This window comes from Prionailurus bengalensis, chromosome C2 (genome assembly GCF_016509475.1).
Source record: "Prionailurus bengalensis isolate Pbe53 chromosome C2, Fcat_Pben_1.1_paternal_pri, whole genome shotgun sequence".
Lineage (NCBI taxonomy): Eukaryota > Metazoa > Chordata > Mammalia > Carnivora > Felidae > Prionailurus > Prionailurus bengalensis.
The window spans coordinates 105124193-105147125 of record NC_057350.1 but is presented as its reverse complement, the minus strand read 5'-3'; the positions used below and the strand labels follow the sequence as shown (position 1 = coordinate 105147125).

The 22933-nt window shown below is 37.7% G+C and overlaps 1 long non-coding RNA gene across 1 annotated transcript; it reads left to right on the top strand.

The window, feature by feature from the left end:
• The first annotated feature begins 1728 nt into the window (after window positions 1-1728).
• Window positions 1729-17446, top strand: LOC122491780. Its single transcript, XR_006299442.1, has 2 exons — window positions 1729-2877; window positions 16730-17446. It is a non-coding gene; the product is annotated as an uncharacterized LOC122491780 (long non-coding RNA).
• Window positions 17447-22933: the final 5487 nt, after the last annotated feature.

Here is a 22933-nt window from a genome sequence, read left to right as displayed (position 1 = left end):
CCTTTTGAAGACTGCGGTGGTTCTACCAAGTAGTCACAAAGAATGGGGACAGATTTGAGAGGGGAAGACCAGGAAGATAAGCATAATATATTCAAGTCACTGTTACATGAGTTTGATTCAGAGACAGACAGTTAATACAAGTGGCAAGTAGGTCCTGCCTATACCTTGAGGGCACATGTCAGAGAAACTTATGGAATTGGCATTCTAAGGGAAGGCTCGTCGGAGATGAAACATAAAAATGGAAGTCAAACAGAATAATAATCGATAGAGTCCAGGCCCAGATTATAAATTTTTTTAAGTTTATTTATTTATTGGGGGGGGAGGAGCAGAGAGAGAGAGGGAGAGAGAGAGAATTCCAAGCAGGCTCCATGCTGTCAGCACAGGGCCCAATGTGGGGCTCTATCCCACAACCCTGGGATCAAGACCTGAGCTGAGATCAAGAGTTGGGTGCTCAACCAACCGAGCCACCCAGGTGCCCCCAGGCCCAGGTTAGATGTTGATTTGATGGGAAAATATCTTCCAAGTGCAACTATTCAACATGGGCAGGAGAAGGTGGCCAAGATTTGTTTACACGGTGAAGCTTCTGGTTGCCTTAGAAATTATGGATTTCATATCCCTCACTAAGGGATCATCTATATATCAAATGCCAGAGGAATATGCTAGAAAAACTCTTTTCTGGGCCAGAAGGCAAAGAGATAATAAAGAAAGGAAGGCCCTCAATTTTAGCCCTGCATGTGTTAGAAAAGGAGAGGATTCAATTTAAGAAGTAAGTTAAACTTTTAGAGATTCTACAGCCTCTGTGGCAGCAGCAGGGTAATGGCAGAGGGGAATGAAGCAGTATAGGCATATACTAGTGCATCAGTTAAAGAATTCCCAGATGCAAATGATGTTCAAGACCTGGAATATACCAAAGTTGAGGAAACAGCGAATCAAGGAACCCATTGGGGGAAGAATTGATTCCTACAGACCACGAGAAACATAAGCTCTGAAGCATCAACGATATTCTGGTTCAGGAATCTAAGAGTAATTCTTCAGCTGAATCAAATATTACAACTAAGCAAAAATCTCCTTCCTAGAGAGATTTTATAATCCTAAGCAATTTAATAGCAAGAAGCTATAGAAGCACTTCCTGTGGTGTAGGACCAAAAAAGTCCTGCTCATGAGTTGTTGATGAGGCCTGCACTTAGTTCGGCATAGGGATGCCAGAAACATGAGCTAAGGGAGAACAGGAAATCAGAGATTATGAACATGTAGAAAGGCAGGGGCATGTCAAACAAAGTCTGGTGATTCCGGCTGCCATCAACGCAAATTTCTAACTTTGCAAGATTGTAATGTCCCAAATGCTACTATCTTAAAAAGAAGACTATCAGCAGAGCCTCAGCACCCCTCCTATATGACACTACATAGCGTCAAAATGAACTCCCAGATGGGAGTTTGACCCTGATTCCGTGTAAATTCAGATACCAGATACTTCAGATAACTAGCCTGGACTCACTGGCATCATGAAGAGGTTAAACTAAGATATTTTCTTGATGTCACTTCCTTTTGTCCACTACTACTGAATCTCTGCCAGGATCTAAAAAAAAAATTTTTTTAATGTTTATTTATTTATGAGAGAGAGAGAGGGAGAGAGAGCATGAGAGGGGCAGGGGCAGAGAGAGATACACACACAGAATCCAAAGCAGGCTCCAGGCTCTGAGCTGTCAGCACAGAGCCCAACACCGGGCTCCAACTCATGAACTGTGAGATCATGACCTGAGCTGAAGTTGCACGCTTAACTGATGAGCCATCCAGGCATCCCTCTGCTAGGGTCTTTAGTGACACTAACTCAGGGCTCTGGAAACATCATCCTACTTGTGATAATGTGATTGAGTTGTTTTTCTAGATTTGGTGGTTTTGGGGGTTGCTGTGATAGTCTTTTGTGTTGTTAAGTCTTGGAGCCTTTAAATACAGGACATCCTGGAGACGCAGTCAGTATGCACCCTAGAGGATCTATATCCATTCCACAGAAAGCCCAGCTTGTAGCTGCCAAAGACACCCCAGCTCTACTTGGCAGCAAAGACCCTTCTAGCTGAGAGTAGACAGAAATAAGAAATCAGAGAGGATGAAGTCTGGACTTCAATTTCTTTGGATCTTTAACTTACAAGTGCAAGAGAATGTGATTTTGCATTTTAATTCTTTTGACCTCTGAAATCTTTGGACTAATTTGCATGGAATTTAATTTTTAACTTCAATTTCCTCCCAGGAAAATCCATTTAAAAAGGCAGTTAAGATTAAATTTAGGACTTTGTATGTTGATGACATTTTTATGAAATGTGTTTATGTTGTTATTTTATTTCTTTGCCAAACCTTTGATAAACTACATTGGACAATGTGGCTGGGATAATTTGGGAAGGGAAATATAGAAAGAATTTTTAGCCTTGGATGCAGGTTTTAGAATTAATTTAATTAATGTGTTATTCTGACCCATTTTAGAGCCTTCCGGAGTTAAAAATAAAACACTGCCCACCAGCATCCCGGAAGAGCTGCAGCTGGTGTTGGGGGAATAGTCTTTTGAAAGTCGGGGACGAGGACTGCCCAGGTAGATTGTTAACTTTGTCTCCAGAGGGCAGCCACACCACTGGTTAATGGTTAAACTAAATGGAGTAAGAGAAGAAAAATGTGGAGAACGTTGGAGGAGGGGAATCTTCTTTCCTATGACTTTCTGGTCTTTCTTCATCATCACTCACTGCTCCCAGAACTTGTCAGACTTATTGTCACTGCCTGCATGATCAGTGCTGGCCCAGCCAGCAGGCTCCTCCACCGTCTCCCTCCTCCTGGCTCCTGGAGATCTGCCTGCCTGCTGCACACATGTGTTCCACCCTGTTTTTGCATTCTGTGAGTATTCCAAGAGCAGCTCTCTGCCCTGCACAGGGGGTCTAAGGTGGCCCACACAGCTTGTGACTGGGTAGGAAGGCTGTCTAGCTGTAGGTTCACAATTTTAGGATGCATTCAACCTGCAGATAGCATGAGTCATCAATAACAGCTCTTTTACTGATAAAGATAAAGGTCATCTTTTTAGAGTGCCTGGGTGGCTCAGGATGCAACTCTTGATATCCACTTAGGTCATGATCTTACAGGTCATGGAATTGAGCCATGTCGGATTCTGCACTGACAGAACGAGCCTGCTTGGGATTCTCTCTCTCTCCCTCTCTCTGCCCCTCCCCTGCTTGTGTGTGCTCTGTCTCTCAAAATAAAATAAACATAAAAAAAATATTTTAAAAAAGGTCATATTGGGGTGCCTGGGTGGCTCAGTCAGTTAAGCGTCCGACTTCGGCTCAGGTCATGATCTCACGGTTTGTGAGTTCAAGCCCTGTATCGGGCTCTGAGCTGACAGCTTAGAGCCTGGAGCCTGCTTTGGATTTTGTCTCCCTCTCTCTCTGCCCCTCCCTCGCTTGTGCTTTGTCTCTTGTTCTCTCTCAAAAATAAACATTAAAAAAAATTTTTATTAAAAAAATTTTTTTATTAAAAAAAATTTTTAAAGGCCATCTTTTGATTGATGTTTGTGTGGCTTCTGTGTTTACTTTTCAGTTGATACTTAACTTGGGCCGGGAATGTGTCATTTTAACTCTTTATCTCTGTTAGAATGACTATAAATTTTGGAGGATAGAGCTGACAGGCTTTGGTGACTAATTAGGTGTGGAATATGAAGGAAAATGACAGATCAAAGATGGTTCCTAGGTTCCTGGCTTGCATGACTAGGTAAACAGTGGTGCCATTTAATAATCTAGAAGCCCTAATTCTGAGAATAGTGGTAGGCATGTGGTGAGAATGACTAGTGTGGGTGGAAAGAGCTGTACCTGTGGTGAGGGTTTGGGGAGGGTGAGTGAGCACTATGCATAAAATGAGAATGACTTGGTGGGGGTTGGATGGCTTAGAGGCTGGGAGAGTGAGGAGGAGGCCACTGATAGAGTTCTGTAAGAGATAAGGTCTTTAAGTAGGGTATAGAAAGGGGGATTAATGCTGGAGACATTTAGAAAGTAGACTCAATAGAACTTAGTGACTACCTGGATATGGATAGAGAGATGAGGGAAGGGGGTCACGAGACACTCCAAGGTTTTAAGTTTGTGAACTTGCCCATCTAAGTTAAACATTTGGTAATGACAAATGTTGATCTGATAGAGTCTGTCATTTTAAATACGATAACTCTTTTAGCTACAATAAAGGCAAGCAGGATATAGGGAAAGAAAAATGAAAGATGAACTTCTCAAAAGGATAAATCTCCTATTCAAAGAAAAAAGAAGAAGAAACAATCCAAACCCCTTAAATCAGCAGCTCAGAGCAATCTTTTAGGTTGAGGTGACCTTCCTTGTAAAGGTGATACACTCTATCAGGGGTTGGCAAAATTTTCTATAAGGAGCCATAGAGTAAATATTTTAGTCTTTGCAGACCATATGGTCACTGCTGTAACTACTCAACTTTGCTGTTGTAGAGCAAAAGCAATCATAGACAATAGGTAAATTAATGGGCATGGATGTGTCCAATAAAACTTTACTTATAAAATGGGCAGTGGGCTGGATGTGGCTCACAGGCCACAAGCCACAGTTTGCTGACTTCTGCAGCTTACATAATACCTTACACATGTGGCATGGTTGCCTTGCCTTCGACTCTTAGAAGAGGGCAATGGCTAGTCCCAAGACTAGTTAATAAAAGAGGGTCATGCAATGTTATACAAAGTTGGGAGAAAAATGGTTCTCTTTTGACTGATAAGGTCCTACGTTATAGTAGCAAGGGGAATATGACTCCCATGTATGGATGTGTTGAGAAGTACTGGCAGGAGATTAATAATCTGATGCAAGATGTCTGAGTTTTTAAATGAAATGGCCAAAGCAGAGAAGCGGTGAGGGTGAGGGGTTAGAAATAGAAAAGAAATCTCGGCAGCCCATGTCCTTCTGACCACATGTCTACCTTCAGGCCGTAGACCTTCCCTCTTTTCCCATCCAGCAGCAGGAACAAGTAGAACAAAGAAAGGTGGTGACTCCTGCTTATGGCAGGGACTGAAAGGACTTCCAGGTCACAGGAAGAGGGCAAAAGCTTGATGGTGTTGGCGAAGGGCCACTGCCGAAGAGGGAAGGTGGGTACCACACAGAGGGAGAAACAAAGTGAGAGCATCATAGGGGTGGGGGAGAAGAGGGTGGTATGATGACAGATAAGGCATCTATGGGGATGCTTTCCATCCCCATGGGAACATCCATGGGGGAACAACCTCAAAGGATGGTCAGTGAGGCCTATGCTCATGGACCATGCTCAGGGATGAATCGGTTTGATAAGGAGGGCAGTGGTGTACTTCTTTCCTCTACCACAGTCATACAGTTTGGAATCTGTCTATGGAAATACTCGAGTTCAGAATTATCTGACCCTCCTTCTGTGGTGTGCATGTGTGTGTTCACTTGGCAGGGAAGGGGCATAGATCATCCCCCAGCAATACCAGTCAATGGGAAATAGGAGAGACAACGAATGATATAAATGAAAGTCAGAGAAACCAAGATAATTCTGATGTGCTATTATGATCATACTGATTTTATGATCATAAAACCACAGAACTAGAAAGGACTGTGGGAGAGTATCTGACCTAGTCTTCTGCCTTTAAGAAAAGTTAGTCTTTCTTAATGAGGTATGTGACAAAAGACCAGGCATTCCTCCTCAATAATCCATTCCAGTCTTTTTTTCCCTCTGGCAGTCTGGAAATTCTTCTTTATGTCCAATAGAAATCTCTCCTACTTTAATCCCATTTTCTCTTATTTGATCTTCTGTGCCATAGACAAAACAAAAACCCTTTACACCCTTTAAGACATAGTAAAGGATGGGGCGCCTGGGTGGCACAGTCGGTTAAGCGTCTGACTTCAGCCAGGTCACGATCTCGCGGTTCGTGAGTTCGAGCCCTGCGTCAGGCTCTGGGCTGATGGCTCAGAGCCTGGAGCCTGTTTCTGATTCTGTGACTCCCTCTCTCTCTGCCCCTCCCCTGTTCATGCTCTGTCTCTCTCTGTCCCAAAAATGAATAAACGTTGAAAAAAAAATTTTTTTTTAAAAAGACATAGTAAAGGATCATTTATTAGGGCATTTGAACGTTGAGAATATTCAAACTACAGAACTGTGATGATGATTCCTTCTGCCAGTGTTGGCTCAGTGGCCCAGATCACTTAGTGCAGTCAGGGTGGTGCAGGGTATAATGGACAAATAAAAAATAACCTTGTCAGTGGCTATTTCAGGTGAAAGAACACCACACATTTTATGAAATAAAGGTCATTTACTACTGAGTAGAAAAAACTATTGTGGTACAGTCCAGATAGACATTTGAAAAGGAAAAGGGCTGCAAAAGCAAGTAGACATTGATGAATGTGTTCAAGTGAGTAACATTCACGTCTCCTTTAGTTTTGCTGGAAGCAATTTCAACAAATCCTGTTAGCAATTTTCTCACACTTCTTTCTTCAGACAATCAAGAATCTCACAATAAGTAAATATGGTTTGCTTTTTTACTATTGTATATGGCTTTTGGAGGACTATTTTAAGGAAATATGCATCACAAATTCTACCTTTTGTAGTGTAAGAATTGTAAAGCATAACCTATCTGTTGTTTTTAAGATCATTTAATATTTGAAGTTTCTTATAATGTGTTACTTTTTTTTTTATAATGTGTTACATTTTTGTTGTTGCTTTCAGGTAAGCCCAGATATCTTTACTTGATGCAAAACGATGACAAATCCTGAATCCGTTCTTTATTTGATGTAGCTTTATTAGATAAAATGTCTCCTAGCCATACAAAACTTTTGAATTTATATACTTATTTATTTTGATCATTAAACACATCCCATTTTAGATTCCATTGTGTATTTATCATGGCTATGCCATGGTAACAAATTAACTCACAAATGTCAGTGGCCTAACGTAACAGAGGTTTATTTCTTGCTCACATTACATCCAACTCCTATTTGGATCAGTGGGGAGCTCTCTTCTACACAGTCTTTAAATGTTAAAGATCTTTTATTTGATCACAGTGTTCTTTTCAAGTTCAGAATGATCTTCTCATTAATTGCGTTACCCCTCATTCACCTTTTCTCAGGTGAATTCCAGTTTCCCAGGTGATTCCAGTCCCACTTTTCTATCTGTTAGCATTCTTAGGTATAGACAAAAGAATCAACTCTAGATCATTTAAATGAGAAGGGACTTATTAAGGGAAATCCGAAAATCCAGGTAATCATTAGAAAGACTGGAGGAACAGGTGCCAGGCCGAGCTACCACCTAGAATCTGTCTTTGTTGCAATGGGGAAGCTACTGCTCCCACTGTTGCCCCCCGAACAATGACATTGAAGTCACCTGTGCTGGCAGAATGGTTATCTGGACACTATCTGTTCTTCAGGTAGTTTCTGATATGTGCAATGGAGAGCCAGAAAACTAAGTTCTAGAAATTCACCCTAGACTCAGAGGCAAGGGAGATTAGGAAGTGTTTAATTTTTTTACGTTTATTTATTTATTTTGAGAGAGAGAGAATGGGGGGAGAGGGAGACAGAGGAACCGTGCATGCACACGCACATGCGAGTGGGAAAGGAGCAGAGAGAGAAAGGTAGAATCCCAAGTAGGATCATGCTGTCAAGCACAGAGCCCTATGCGGGCTCAATCCCATGAACCTGAGATCACGATGTGAGCAGAGATCAAGAGTCGGAAGCTTAACCGACTGAATCACCCAGGTGCCCCAGGAAATGTTTAATTTTAGAATTTACTTTGGGAAGACAGAAGTCACATGTGGGAAGCTATCAAAATGTGGGGTGGTTTCAAAAAATTTAGGACTGCTACAAATACCAGATGTTTACTATACTTTCTTTTACAGAACTCATTTTCTGTGCACTTGTAAATTTCTTTTTTTGTTATAGAAGTAATATAACTAGGAATAAGAAAGAAGTACTCATATTGCCACCACCCTAACACAGCTACTGTTGTTATTTTGGTATATCTCCTTTTTGTCCCTTTTCATTGCAGAATTCTCTTCTATAAAATTGTGTCACAGTGAATACTGATTTCCTAGTGAAATATTAAAACACAAACATTTTCCCTCATGTTGCCACATTATCTTCAAAATCATGAATGTTAGAGGCTGCTCAGTAATGCAACAGTTGGAATGGCTCCACTCTGTGAATTTACTATGTAAATATAATATTGTGACACAAGTCAATAGGTATAACTTTTCTGATTGCAGTTGTATGCTTAGTTTTTCATTTATGCTGTGATTATATCAATATTTGATGGTTTCTTATTTTCCTGTTTTCATCAAGAGGTGTGACCTCACAGAGATATAGTTTAAGACTCAGTGTAGATAGGAAAAGAAATGTAAAATTTTTCAGGCAACTGTTTCATTTAAGTACAGAAACATGACGTTCACTCTTTAGAATAAGGTGCTTTTAGTATGTATCATCCATGCTGGCAGCCAGTCTTCCTTTATAAAATGCCAGATAATTTTTTAAAATTCCAGATAACTGTTCCATTATTCATTTGCTTATGTCATCATAAACTTAGTATAATTTGTCACCATTATATACAAAAAAATCCAATTTTGTTGAACTATACTTCCCAAAAGAAAAAGTCACACACACACACACTATAGCCATAAGAAAAATCCATTAATTCATTTGAAATATATGTATGGTGCACTCACTATTCCAAAGAATTCTGCTAACTCCTGTGTGAACAAAACAATAATATATGATTTCTGCCAAGGGGACATGTAAAATCTCTGATCAGAAAACTTTTTTTTTAAGCAGCAATATGTTTTTTAAGTTTTATTTAAAGGCACTAAAAGAACATTAGATTGGTAGAGTTTTCACAAGTCTAGCACTGTGTGACTTTGAACATGCCCAAACTCTCTGGGCCTTGGTTTCCTCATCTGTGAAGAAAAGTTGTTAAGCTCAGATTTCCTATCTGTAAGATCCTGAAAATAATGAAATATTCCACAGGCTGTCAGTGGTTCTCTATCAAAAAAATAATAATAAACATATATGTACTTACTATATGTGTGTATGTTTATACACACACATACAGACACACACACAAAAATGATACTGCGTTGAGAAAACTGACAAAATGGGGATCCCATGTAAAATTCACGAAGTACTAATCTAGAATCTATCATGAGAAGAACAACTGTGCCTAAGAGTTCTTGATAGCACTTGCAGTGATAGAAGTCTTGATCTGCTTCTAAATGCCAATCAACTGCTGGGCAAGATTGTCTCAAATGGGATCATTTAGGCTCCTGTAGGTACAGCATGCAGTTAAAAGAGAACAGTTACTATTTTTAACTGACTAATGGACAGCCAGGCTCTGAATAGGTTACTTTTCAAATGTAATCTTATGTAATCCTCAACAACAGCCCAATGCTGGAGGTATTGTTGATTGTTTTACAGGCATGGAAATTGAGCCTCAGGAGGTTAAGTATTTTGTCCAAAGCCATGAAGCCAGCAAGCAAGCAGCAGAGCCAGTTTCCTAACTTGGGTCTGTCTGACTCCAAAGTCCACACTCCTTCAATCCCAACCTATTTTTGCATAGCTCTCTAACTGGAATTAATTAATATTGATATTCCTGTTATAACAGTTCTTGTGAAATTATCAAAACTAATAATGATGTGGTCAAAAAGAGCAAAGTCACTTAGAGAATAGAGGTGATTTTCCAAATAAAGTTTAAAATATAATATTAACTAAAATGTAGTCATTTTACACTTACACACACACACACACACACACACGCATGCATATACACTGGCATTAGTGGAAGGCATCAATATTTAGGGCATAAATAATTCCCTTTATATTCTGTTTTTCCCATGTAGCTTTTTGAAATGATGTAAAGAAGAGTTTGCTCCCCCCTGAATCCCTAGTGGCTTATGAACATTTGAATCACTTTCTTTCTGGGTCTCAATCATTCTCAAGTGAACCCCAAAGTAGTTTCCTTTTTTCTCTATGCTTCTTTTGAAGGATCCTCATTTGTAATCATTATTATTAGCATGCAACTAGCACATCAGACTTGCAAGGCCTTTTATAATTATTGTCAAATACATTTTTCTAGTCTGGGAGACCAACATTTTACAGAAACGCAAAATAAGATGTAGATACATTAATTACCTTGGCCAGAGTGACACAGTGACTTTCTGCAGACACAGCCAAGGGAGAGCTGAAGCAGTCTTCAATTTTAGGACAGAAACTCTGCTCCTTGGATGATAACATTTAACAGTTGCACTCACCCATGATTGCAGAAAACCCACTTCACAAACAAATCAGTGATAGAAGTGCTTTAAAAAAAACAAAAACAAAAACAAAAAAACCCTAGAGTTCCAATTTATTACCCAGAATCGACTCACCTTATTTTCCAGTTACTCTTCAAGTATTTGTCCTTGAGTTAATTGATAAAAAGCTGCCTTAGGTCTTCATCCTTATCTTTAATTTGTGCACTGATTTAAAAAATTTTTTTTAATGTTTATTTATTTGGGAGACAGAGACAGAGTGTGAGTGGGGGAGGAGCAGAGAGAAAGGGAGACAGAATCCAAAGCAGTCTCCAGGCTCTGAGTTGTCAGCACAGAGCCCGACACAGGGCTCAAACTCACAGACCAGGGGCTCGAACTCACAGACCAGGAGATCAGGACCCACGCCGAAGTCGGACACTTAACTGACTGAGCCACCCAGGCGCCCCATAATTTGTGCACTGATTTTAAAATAAGAGACACAATGCTATTTTATGTACAATAGACTTCCTAGCTACTATTTTGGTTTGCTCTCTCAAATTCTTGTGTTAACATAAGGCTTGATGCTAAATAAATGTGAGAGAAAAGTTGCTGCTGTCCCAGAAACAGAAGTCCTCCTGTATTTGACTTCTAGCCAGATCCACCTGAACATGGCCCCTGTTTTTAAATCAATATTTTAAAATTCACTTTATTGCTCACTCTTGGCCAGAGGAGCTTCCATCTTTTAACTTTTCTGATGACTAGACTGAAAATGTCTGATTTGGATGAAAAATAATACAGTTAAGAGAAGGTAGTGAATCTTTGCTGTGTGGCTAATAAATAAGACCATGGCATTTTATATTTGATTTCATGAGGCTTTGAATTTGTAGTTAAGAAGCAGACTCTCCAGCATATTATAAATGAAATGCCAACTTTATTTAAAATTTCATATTAGGTCATATGACAATTTGACAATAATTTTGATAGCTACAAAAGAAATGAGCACCAACAGAGTTTATTTAAGAAGCTGTGTCATCCTGTTCATTTAGGAGCAGAAAAATAAAACTCCAGGAACAGAAGCACTAGTTTGTTTTATTAGGTAGAATCTGAGCAATAATCTTTAGGTTGATTTATTGGTAATTTTACAGATGAGATATTTGCTAATTTCTCTGAAGTATAATTTGGAAGACAGAGAATTTCATTACTTGACAAATATTGGCAGTCTTCCTTGCAGATGATTTTTCTCTGAACTGTCTGCTAAGAATGTTTTCTTAATTATGATGCTATTTTACAACTAGTTTTATTTAATCTTTTGAATTAAATTATGTCTTTGAAAATATTTATGGAAGGTCAGATTTTTTGGGAAATCTGGAATCAGTGAAAATAAATTTATGCAGCTGAGAAACTTAACATGTATATCTAAAGTGTAAACACAAATTCAAACATTTCTGTTTGATGGCTCTAGTGTGATGCACTTTAGTCTTTATAGAGCAAGGAAAAAACTGAATTAATAAAATGTTGTTTCTGTCACCAGATTATCTAATTGACTCATTTCTTGGCACAGGGAGTGAGGCAGTCCATATGCAGTAGTCATTGGATTGGGATCCAGAATTACTGGGTGTATCAGATCCTCACCAAGCTAATGTTGTAATTTATAGACTTAGGTGGCTGGTGAAGGATATTTTATCAAGTAACTACAAAATACTTTGAAGGTTGCAAGTCCTGAACGTTATTAGATCATAGTATATAGAGTAGATAGATGTTAAAAAACTGCTCACTCATTACTGTCATGTTTGAATGGATTTCCTAGGATTGAGAAACTTACTTAGCTAAATATAGAGCCCAGTTGCTAGTGTTTGGAGGAAAACTGCTATACTAGACTCCCTGAGCAATAATATGTCAGTCTCTAATGTAGCATGGATATAGAATTACATACTCTACTTGACTTACTTTGGTTCTTTCAAACTGGTCCCCTGGAGATTTCATAATTTTAACTTTGAATTATTTATTTTCATATTTCTTTTGGTCCCATCCAATCCTTATGGTCAGGGAGATATTTGCTTGAATCCAATCAGAGAAACATAAATGGGTCCACTACATATTGGTCTAACTATGACTCTTTTATTACCAATGCTCTGATTATTGTGTCACTGACTACTGGGGGCTCCAGTTTGGGACTGACTTGGTTGTATGAATTTGACGGTCTTCCCAACTGGTAATGGTCCTGGGAATGACTTTTCCTTTCTAAATCACCCATTACAGAAATACCTTCATTAAAAGTACTTCTGAGAATCTCCAAAGTAAAACAAACAAAAAGTCTCAAAATCCAGAATATTAGCAGACACACAAAATTACATGATTATTAAAGCCTCTTCTTGTCCAAATTCTACAATTTAAAGGGGGGAAAAAAAGCTCTCCCAGCAATTTCTACTTATCCCACCCAGTGGATGTTACCTGGAGTTGACCTGCGACTGTGTTGCAATTTCTTCATTGTTCCAGGGGGATGTGGTTGCTTGGGAGAGACCTGGGACACTGAGGTGGGAACAAGGCTGTCCACAAAGACAGACTACAGGAGAGGCCAGGTTCCAGAAGCTGTTTTATTTCTAGGTAATAGAAAGTGACAGGGCCTAGGTGAGGGTGAGGCAGTGAGTACGTGGGATGCAAAATTTAAGAAGGTGCCTGCTCTCAGGGGCAGCCAGAGAGTGAATGCCTCCTTGAATTTGGTACCCAAGGAATCTGGCCCTGGAAAAAGGTCTTAACAAGGTCTGTGTCAAGCAGAAAACCAGCCACAAACCTGGGAATCTTGAAGCCGGGAGTGTAAGTTGGAGAAGCCAGTCAAATCAAAAGGAGAGCTAGACAGAGAAATTCTCTGTTTTCTATTGTGTCCTATCTCTAATCTCAGGTACAAAAATCCAGGAGTTTCACAGGAATTGTAAAATCTCTCCCTGCTAATTCCTTGTTCTCCCAGGAGCACCCACAAAGAGGAAGTGACAATTCCAGGAGTCAGAATGGAGACTGCAGAAAAGAAATAGGTGTGAAACGGAGGGGGGGAAAAAAGGCCAGGTCAAAATGAATTATGCATGCAAAGACTTAGTCATGGTGTTCCTCCTAGGCCAACAATCCCTCTGCTGAGCTAGGCATGGGTCTTTGATGGAGGCATCTTGCCAGGTGGCTTTAAAGCTGCTGGTTGTGCTTTGAGGGATGCTTTCACTCTCTTGGTAGTTACTGTTCTCTTTTGCACAGAGTCCAGGGTAGCTAGACCTATGTTTTTATTTCACAAAACTGAACTTAACTTGTAACTCAACTTAAATTTCTATTTCAAGAATCCATTCTGCTTGATAGCAGAAATATAGTTCAGTAGACTGTAGATAAGCGTATTTCCGGTTTCTTTCATCATTTCTGGTAGACTCCATGAATTTAGAATTTGGTCCTTTCCCTTCTCTCTCCTCAGAGTGGCATCTAAGTTCTAGGGACATAGGGTGAAGTGTTGGGTTCTTGGACGCTAATGGCCCTCCAGGCTGCCATCCATGGCTATGTCTATGACATTACTATCATCTTTGGTCCTGGAAACCTGTAGCTCCCTGACTGTGATGACTCTCCCAGAGCCATGTCTTCATCCTTCTTAGGGATTGGAAAATTGTTGGATGTGGGATGTGCCATTCTGGAGACTATGGGCACCGTGGAAGACTTGTCGGGGGGGGGGGGGGGCTGTATTAGACACATCTGGATGCCACTTCTACCTTTTTCTGTTTACCATGTCAACACCTGAGAAGTGAGCACAGGTCCCTCTGCTCTCAGATTCCCAACATTTGCCTGGGAATTCTATCAGTCATCATGACTCCTTCTCAACCCCTTCTCTTGGGACATCAGCCATCTCTTGGGACCACTCTCTCTTGCTCTCTTATTTGACTTCTCTCTTCAGCTTAGAGAATTACCTGACACTACATTGTCCAATATGATAGCCACTAGTCACATGTGGTTGCTAAGCTCTTGAAATGTGGCTAGTCCAAAATGAGATGTACTGAAGCGAATTTCAAATACTTAGTATGAAGAAAAGATCATAAAATATCTCATTATAGTTTATACATTGAAATGATATTTTGGATATGCTGAAATAGACAAGAGACAGTGTTATAATTAATATTACTTGTTTCTGTTTACTTTTTGAAAAAATGTGGCTACTAGAAAAATTTTAATTACATGATATTTGTTTTGAACAGAGCTCATGTAAAAAGTTTGAGGAAGTGTTATGGACTAAATTGTATGCTGCCTTTCCCCTCTCCCCAGTTTATCTGTTGAAGTCCTAATCCCCGATGTGACTGTATCTGGAGATAGAACCTTAAGGGAGGTAATTAATGTTTAATGAGGTCATGATGGTGGGGCCCTAATCCAGTAGGATTGGTGCCCGTATTAGAACAGGAAGAGGCACCAGGAAAGCACAAACAGAAAGAAGACCATGTGAGGACACACTGAGAAGGCATCAGTCTGTAAACCAGGAAGAGAGAACTCATCAGAAACCAACCCTGCCAGGCACCTTGATTTCGAATGTCCAGCTTCCAGAACTATGGGTAAATAGATTTCTGTTGTTTAAGCCACCCAATCCATGGAATTCTGTTATGTTGTTTAAGCCACCCAATCCATGGTATTCTATTAGTCAGCCTCAGCAGACTAATACAGCGAGAAAAACTCATTCCGATATCATGTATCCTTCCAAAATTAAATGGTTACAGCATTAATTTTAGCTTTAGATCCTCAAAACCCTTTCTCACAGCCAATTGGTTATGCCAAGAATTTTTAAAATCTAGTTTGAAACTCAAAAGCTGAGAGAAATGGACTCTTTAGTTCTGTGTTGTCTGTTTGTGACCTTTCTTCCCCAAGGCCATAGAAACAGCTAATCTCTGCTGCCTGAAGTTGAGGAAAAGGTCACATAGCAAAAGGGAAATATAGAAAATGAAATATACATTGGTTAATATCAAAATACCAATCTGCTATAGCAGTTACTTTTTTTTCCTTTCAATCACAACTCGGGAGGATCTGATTTCATTTATTTGGTCTCTCATTAATTTGCTCTGTACTTATTGCCTACAGTTTATGTATTTTTTAGTATGAGTAGCTTTCAGATAGCATTTGCATTAAAAATTTCAAATCTTCAATAATGAAAGATATTTTCTGTTAAAGGAATTGAAAGTATCATAGAAGCTGCATGGTAGTGGTGGAGAGAGGTGGTTAAAGGACTAAAATCCTGCTGTCCATCTCATTAGAGCTCATTTTGTTAGCTATGGAGGAGACCTTGTTACCCATCCCCAGAACAGATCCTGAAGTCCAATGATTCCTGACATAACACATACAACACACACAGGGCGGTGGTGGTCCCTGGGGGAAGCAGAAAGCCAAGTCTTGCACTTGGATGGACATGGCTGGCTTCTTCCATCCTTTGTACTTTTCTGATTCACCAGGCTTAAGTAGGCCTTACTGCTCATCTCACTGCACTATAAATGTCTGCTTGCTTCTCTGTGAACCTTCAGAAAGCAGGAAATCATAGGTTTCGTTTCTGAATATTCCTTACCCAATGCCTACCATATGATAGGTGTATAATAAAAGTTTTGGAAATGAAACAAAATGAATGCATGAATCCTACAAGTTCTGCCCACAGATCCTCACTTCAGGCCATCTCCTACCTCTTTTCTCTGATGGCCTGGACACAGGTCAGGCATTCTCCTCCAGCTCCTTTCACCTTAACCAACCTCTCCTCTTCTTTATAAAAGTAAATTCTTTTAAAAACTTGTTTCATTACCCAAGAACTATATGAAGATATTCTCAGTATAAAATAATACAAATAAAATTATTTATTTATTTTAAAGTTTATATTTTTATTTTGAGAGAGAGAAAGAGAGAGAGAGAGAGAGATCACGGATCACGAGCAGGTAGGGGAAGAGAGAGAGGAAGAGAGAGAATCCCAAGCAGACTCCATGTTGTTGACACAGAGCCCAATGCAGGGCTCAATTTCATGAAACATGAGATCATGACCTGAGCCAAAATAAAGAGTTGGATGCTTAACTGATTGAGCCACCCAGGTACCCCTTATTTATTTTTAATACAAAGAAAATTTAAATGCCCATCACCACTCCAGAGCAATTCTACCGTCTATTGTTTAGTACTGTGGGAACAGCCTTCTAAAACTTTTCCCATGCATTTTTATATATGCAATGTATATCTACTAAAATAGATATATATGTGTGAGTATATTAATATGTGAATGCTAATGTATATTAAATATTAATATATGTTTAGCCTAAATGATTTTATCCTGTTTTATACTATTTTGCAACTTACTTTTTCATCCCCACTTAATAAGTTGATATCCTTTTATGTGAGTGTACATTCATCCTCCTCATTCTTTTTTTAGTTGCTGTAAAATATTCTATAGTGCAGGCCAAAATGCATTTAAAATTTATTTTTTTATTTTTCTTTTTTAGTTTTCACTGCCAGAAACAATGAAGCAATGAACATTGACCTGTATAGCTGCTTCTTTGGACACATGTGCAAATGTTTTCTCTGATAAAGTCTTAGAGGACGACTTGCTGAGTTAAAGATACATGCAGGTGCGAGGGACATTCCTGGGGAAGAGCCTTTCTTGGCCATTTACCACAGTGTTTCCTTACTTAAACACCAAATGGACTTACTAAACTGTACTAGGGCAGATGGCACAGCAAGACTTAGTCTGTTCCAGTCCAAAGAGATAATTTATGTAAATTACATGACCATAGACATTATATGATATCCTCTAACATCCCTTTGACATACCATGGCAATCTTCCTCCACCGCATAGCAGTATGGGAAGTGTCCTTCTAAGTCCTTTCCCATACATTTACTTCCTGTCTTACTGATCTTTGCATGCCTGCTACTTTGTAATACCTCTGCTAACGAATAGAGGAAGCTGCCTTCAGTACTCCAAATGAGGAAAGAAATGCTGTTACTGGATTCCATTCCTGTCTATCATCTTGTTCAAAAGGAGGGGAGTGAGTCAGATCAAGAGAATGAGTCACCAAGTCATAGCCAAGGTGATAAACCTCAAGACTTGCATCTATCTGCTCCATGGTCAAAGAGGAAAACCTTACCATCTGAGTGGTGAGAAACCAGAGTGTGTACTATCTGAACATGTAATGTTATTTTGAGGAAAAAATAAAGTGACTTTCCTAAAAAACTTTTCTGGTGTCTGTCTTCTGAAATTCAGAACTTTTTTACTCACTGACTTATATTTAAAAAACTATTAATTACTGAGGTTTTGGCAGGAGGATGAGTATATTAATTCAAAATTCCCTGAGATATTGTATTTTAAATTTTAATAGATATAGTGCCAAACTACCCTCCAACAAACCTGTATCAATTTGTACTCCCACTAATATTGAATGTGTCTAACATACTATCAATCTTTTAAATTATCATCTGGTGAGTGAAAAATGGTATCTTACTAGTGTAATATGCATTTCTCTGATGACCAATGACATTCAGCATAATTTTACATAATTTTTGACCATCCATGTATCCTCTTCTCTGAATTATCTGTTCCTATCCACTGCTTTTCTTTTTTTTTTTTAATTTTTTTAATGTTTACTTTTTTTGAGAGAGAGAGACAGAGTGCGAGTGGGGGAGGGGGAGAGAGAGAGGGAGACACAGAATCCAAAGCAGGCTCCAAGCTCTGAGTTGTCAGCATAGAGCTCAACGCGGGGCTCAAAGTCACAAATGGCGAGATCGTGATCTGAGCTGAAGTGGATGCTTAACTGACTGAGCCACCCAGGCACCCCCATTGCTTATTTTCTAATTGATTCTGTATGTCTTTATTGATTTGTATGAGCCAATTATATATTATGTATATAAATCTATCATCGTACATTGTTAATATTTTCTTTTAGCTTCTTTTGGTCTTTTGATTTTGTTTAAGGTATTGTTTTCATACAAAATTTTTATTTTATTTTATTTTGTTTTATTTTATTTTGTTTTATTTTATTTTATTTTATTTTATTTTTATTTTTTTTTATTTTTTTAAGGTTTTATTTATCCTGAGAGAGAGAAAAAGAGCAAGGCAGGGGTAGAGAGAGGAGAGAGAGAAAGCAAAGAGATTGACACAGGGGACTTGATCTCATGACCTGAGCTAAAATCAAGAGTCTGACACTTAACCAGCTGAGCCACCCAGGTGCCCCCATACAAGAATTTTAAATTCTTATATAATTAAATGTATTAATCAACATTAATTCTTTATAGACTTTACAATTTTGCAATTTTAGCTTAAGAAGGCCAACTATAATCAAAGTTATTAACACATTCTTCAATATTTTCTTCTAACATTTTATTATATTTTAAATGTATTTTTAATTAAAATTCTAAAATAAAATTTAACTGAAAATTTAATTTCTGGTAATACGATAAAGTACATGTTAAGTAAAACCTTTCTCAGAATAGCACATGTAAAAATACAGTATAAAATATTAAAGCCTCAAACAAAAATCCAGTAAACATTTTTTATATGTTTGTCTGAGCCTGAGCTGGTGAGAAATTAAGAGAATTTTTCAGAGGCCAGGGAAAAAAGAAAGCAACAATCTGTAAAGTTAGGCAAAGCCCTGAGTATTTATGTGATCCCTAGTGGCCACCAGCCTAGGTTTTAATGAGTTCATTGTACCAGGGCAGATGAATAAAGACTGGGTCCTAACCAAGGTGGGAATTAGAATGAGCTACAGCTTCAAAGATGACTCCATGGCTGAACTAGAAAAACCCCACCCAGCAGAAAGCATTAATGGTGATATTTGCCAATCTTATCTGGGCTCTGGGAAGAGCAGAACAAAGAAGAAAAAGACTTAATTATAAGGCTACCTTACAATATGTTTAGAACTCAAATTCATATTAACTGTACATTCCTCAAAGCCTCAAGTCAGAAATGTAGTTGGTAGCATTCCTCAATAGCTAAAGGAAACAAATCCAAATCCTCTTCAAAAGAACAGTCATTAGAATTGAGGAGGGCACTTGTTGGGATGAGCATTGCGTGTTGTATGGAAACCAATTCGACAATAAATTATATTGCTAAATAATAAAGAAAGAAAGAAAGAAAGAAAGAAAGAAAGAAAGAAAGAAAGAAATTCAACTCCACATATACATTTTCAAGGATTATGACTTCGGATATATGAAGAAATAGTAGAACTAATGTACTATAGAGAAATTCAATGGCAGGTATAGATTAAGCACAGTTCAAGAGACAATTCGTGATGAATAATAAAGAATTAAACTCAGAACAGAAGACAAAGAGAATGAAACTACAAAAGAAATATTAAGAGATATGGAGAACACTGAGGTAAAACTCCAACAAATATTTAACTGGAGTTCCAGGAAGAGATAACATAGATGAAGGGAGGAATAATACTATTTAAAGAGATAATGGCTGAAAATTTCTTGAAATCTGTAGACAGAATTTCTTCTTTGCCTCTAGTGATGAGAAACACAGATTCAGAAAAGAGAACTACAAAAAGAATAAATAAAAAGAAATCGCCTAGCTGATTTTTTTGAATACCCAAATTTAATTTTTGAATACCCAAAGTAAGGAGACTATATTAGGAGCACCTAGAGAAAGAGACAGTGTATCTATTAAAGAACTATATTTAAACTGACAGGTTATTTTCCCACAGCAACAAAGGAAGTCAGAAGACAGTGGAATGGTACATTTAATGTGCTGAGAGAAGATAAATGTCAAACTGTACTATTATATCCAGCAAAATAATCTTTCCAACGTGACGTTAGAATAAAGTTATTTTCTGACTAAAAAAAATGAGCACTTTTTTTCTTTTATAGCAAACTTCTTTTTAAAAGATTTTCTAAGAGAGTGTACTTCAGGATGAGGGTAAATAAATACAGGAGGAAGTCTGAGTATAAGAAGAAATGGTGAGCAAAGAACATGGTAAACATGTGGATAAATCTAAGCAAGCATTTACTGAATCAACCAATGATAATAAGGTTTACTTTGAGGGTTAAATAAGTCAAGCTAGACATTCTCACACAACATTAGTATGTATAATAAAAGAGTGGTAAAAGGGAGTTAAAACATTTTGAGGTTCTTTTATTTTCCTAAACATGGCTAATGATATTTATTATCTTCAGACATGAAGTTAAATATGAATATTAAGATTTCTAAAGTAAGTGTATTAATTTTCTATTGCTACACAGCAAATCCCCACAAATTTAGCACCTTAAAGTAATATATAATTCTATTTCACAGTTTCTACGGGTCAGGAGTCCAGGCATAGCTGAATCTGCTCAGGGTCTCACAAGGCTATTATCTCGTGCTGACCAGGCCTGGATTCTCATCTGGAGCTCAGTGTCTTCTTCCAAGCTCATTCAGGTTATTAGCAGAATTCAGTTTCTTGTGGTTGCAGGCCTGAGGGCTCAGCTACTAGGGCTACCCCTTGATAGGCAATTAACAACATGACTGCTACCTTTCAGGCCAGCAGGACAAAATCTGATACTTCAAATTTCCCTTTTCAAGAAGGGTCCAATCCCTTTTAAGATTCTCCTGATTAGACCAGGCCTACCCAGGATAATCTCCCTTTTGATCAACTCAAAGTCAACTAATATGGGACCTTAATATCTTAAAAGTTTCTTTACCTTTGTCATAAAATTTAATGAGGAGAGTAACATCCATCACATTCACAGTCACATCTGCACTCATAGAAAGGGAATTACAACCCACAAGATGAGAATTTTGGAGGCTATCTGAATTTGACCTACTTCAGTAACCATTAAAAAACTGAATTAGATTCTATAATTTCCAAATCACTAGAGGTGAAAAAAGGATAAGGGAAGAAAAAATTATAGTCAATTGAAACAAAGATAAGGGCGAAAACATTGAAAAGTGGGATAAAGAAAATATAAAATAAAAAATAAATCACAGTCAATGTCAAGAAACTCTATTCTCCAGATGTAGACAAAGATTTGTCAAATGGAATTTGAAAATAAGTTTATCTCTGCATTATTAACAAGAAATACATTTCATCATAAGAGCATAGAAAGGTTGAAAGGTAAGAGAAGCAAACACTAACCAAATTGAGGTGGCTATATTAGAAATAGGCAAACTCAAGGTCAAGAAAAAAAAAATACTACCAGAGATCAAATGGGTCATTGCTATAGGAAAAAACCTCAATCTACCAGCAAGATATGACAATTCTAAACTTGTCAGCACTTAATAAAATTGCTTCAACATACAGGATGCAAAAATTGTCAAGGGTACAAGAAGAAATGATCCTATCACTACTAGTTGGCAAGATGTTAACATTCCTCCCTCTTTGGTTAATAAATCAGGCAGACAAGATCTGAATAAACAATGATCAAACTTGGCCTAGTAGATACAGAATATTGTACATAAGTATTAAAGAATACACATTTTTTTCAAACATATGTGGAATATTTATAAAAAGTGACCACGTAGTAGAATATAAAGTATCTCAATAAATGTCCAAGAATCAGTATTTTTGGCCACAGTGAAATTAAATTAGAAATAAATTTTAAAAAGAATTTAAAACTTCTATATATGTGTAAAGTTAGAAAAATACTTCTAAATAATTAATGGATTAAAAAATGTGTAATGGAAATGAGGAAGTATTTAAAGTAACTAATACAAGTAATGAGTAAAAAATGTGTGGCACGTAGATAAAATGATACTTTGGGGAAAATTTATAGACTTCAATGCTTATATGGAAAAGAAAAAAATTGATAATAAATGAGACTGAGAATAAAAGAGAATTCACCATAAGCTATTATAAACAAACAACAAAAGCAACAGGAGACAAAGCAGAGAAAATATAATGTGGGAAATGATAAAGATAAAAACAGAAATTAATGAAGTAGAGAATAAATAATATACTGCTTAGTTACATGTTATTTTCATATATTAGTAATACATTATTTAGATCTTCTTACTTGGTAAATATTGCTTAAGTAATATTACCTAGAAGTACATAATAAGTGTCACTTATTATATATTATACAGTATTTTTTCTATAGAAATGAAAGGCTAAAAACAAAAGCAAGGAATGAGTAACATTACTTCAGGTTAATGGTTATTTTTCTGGGGAAGGAGAGGGATGCAATCATTTAAGGGCATGTAGAGGTCTTCAATGGTATTGGTGGTGTTCTATGTCCTTAGCTGAGGGGAAGAGACATTGGTGACACTTCAAATTTTTACTTCTCTTCTTCTTTAAAATGTACGTATGTTATATAATCTCTCATATTGTGGTGTTTCACATTTTTTAAAGTTAAAAAAATTTTGACAACATAGAGCAAAAATCTTTTAACCAAGCCTCCTCCAGAGGAGGATAAACTCATTAGTTTTATGTGTAGCTTTCTAATTTTTTTCTATGCATTAACACACATATCTCAGAAATAAATATGTAGTTTGTTTTTTGGGGGGTGGGGTTAACATAAGTGATATTATACCAACTTTACTATCTTAGAATTTATCTTTCCCCTTAACATCTCTTAGCAAGCTTTTCCTGAATATATGGACACTTACCTCATTATTTTTTGATGTTATACAGTATTACATGGTTTGGGGACGTTTGTTACCCTATCTCCTTGTATCAACCAGCAAGCTAGTTGTGCACAGCAAGCTGTGCAACAGTAACAAGCAAACTTAGACTCTGGAGGGCTCAAGA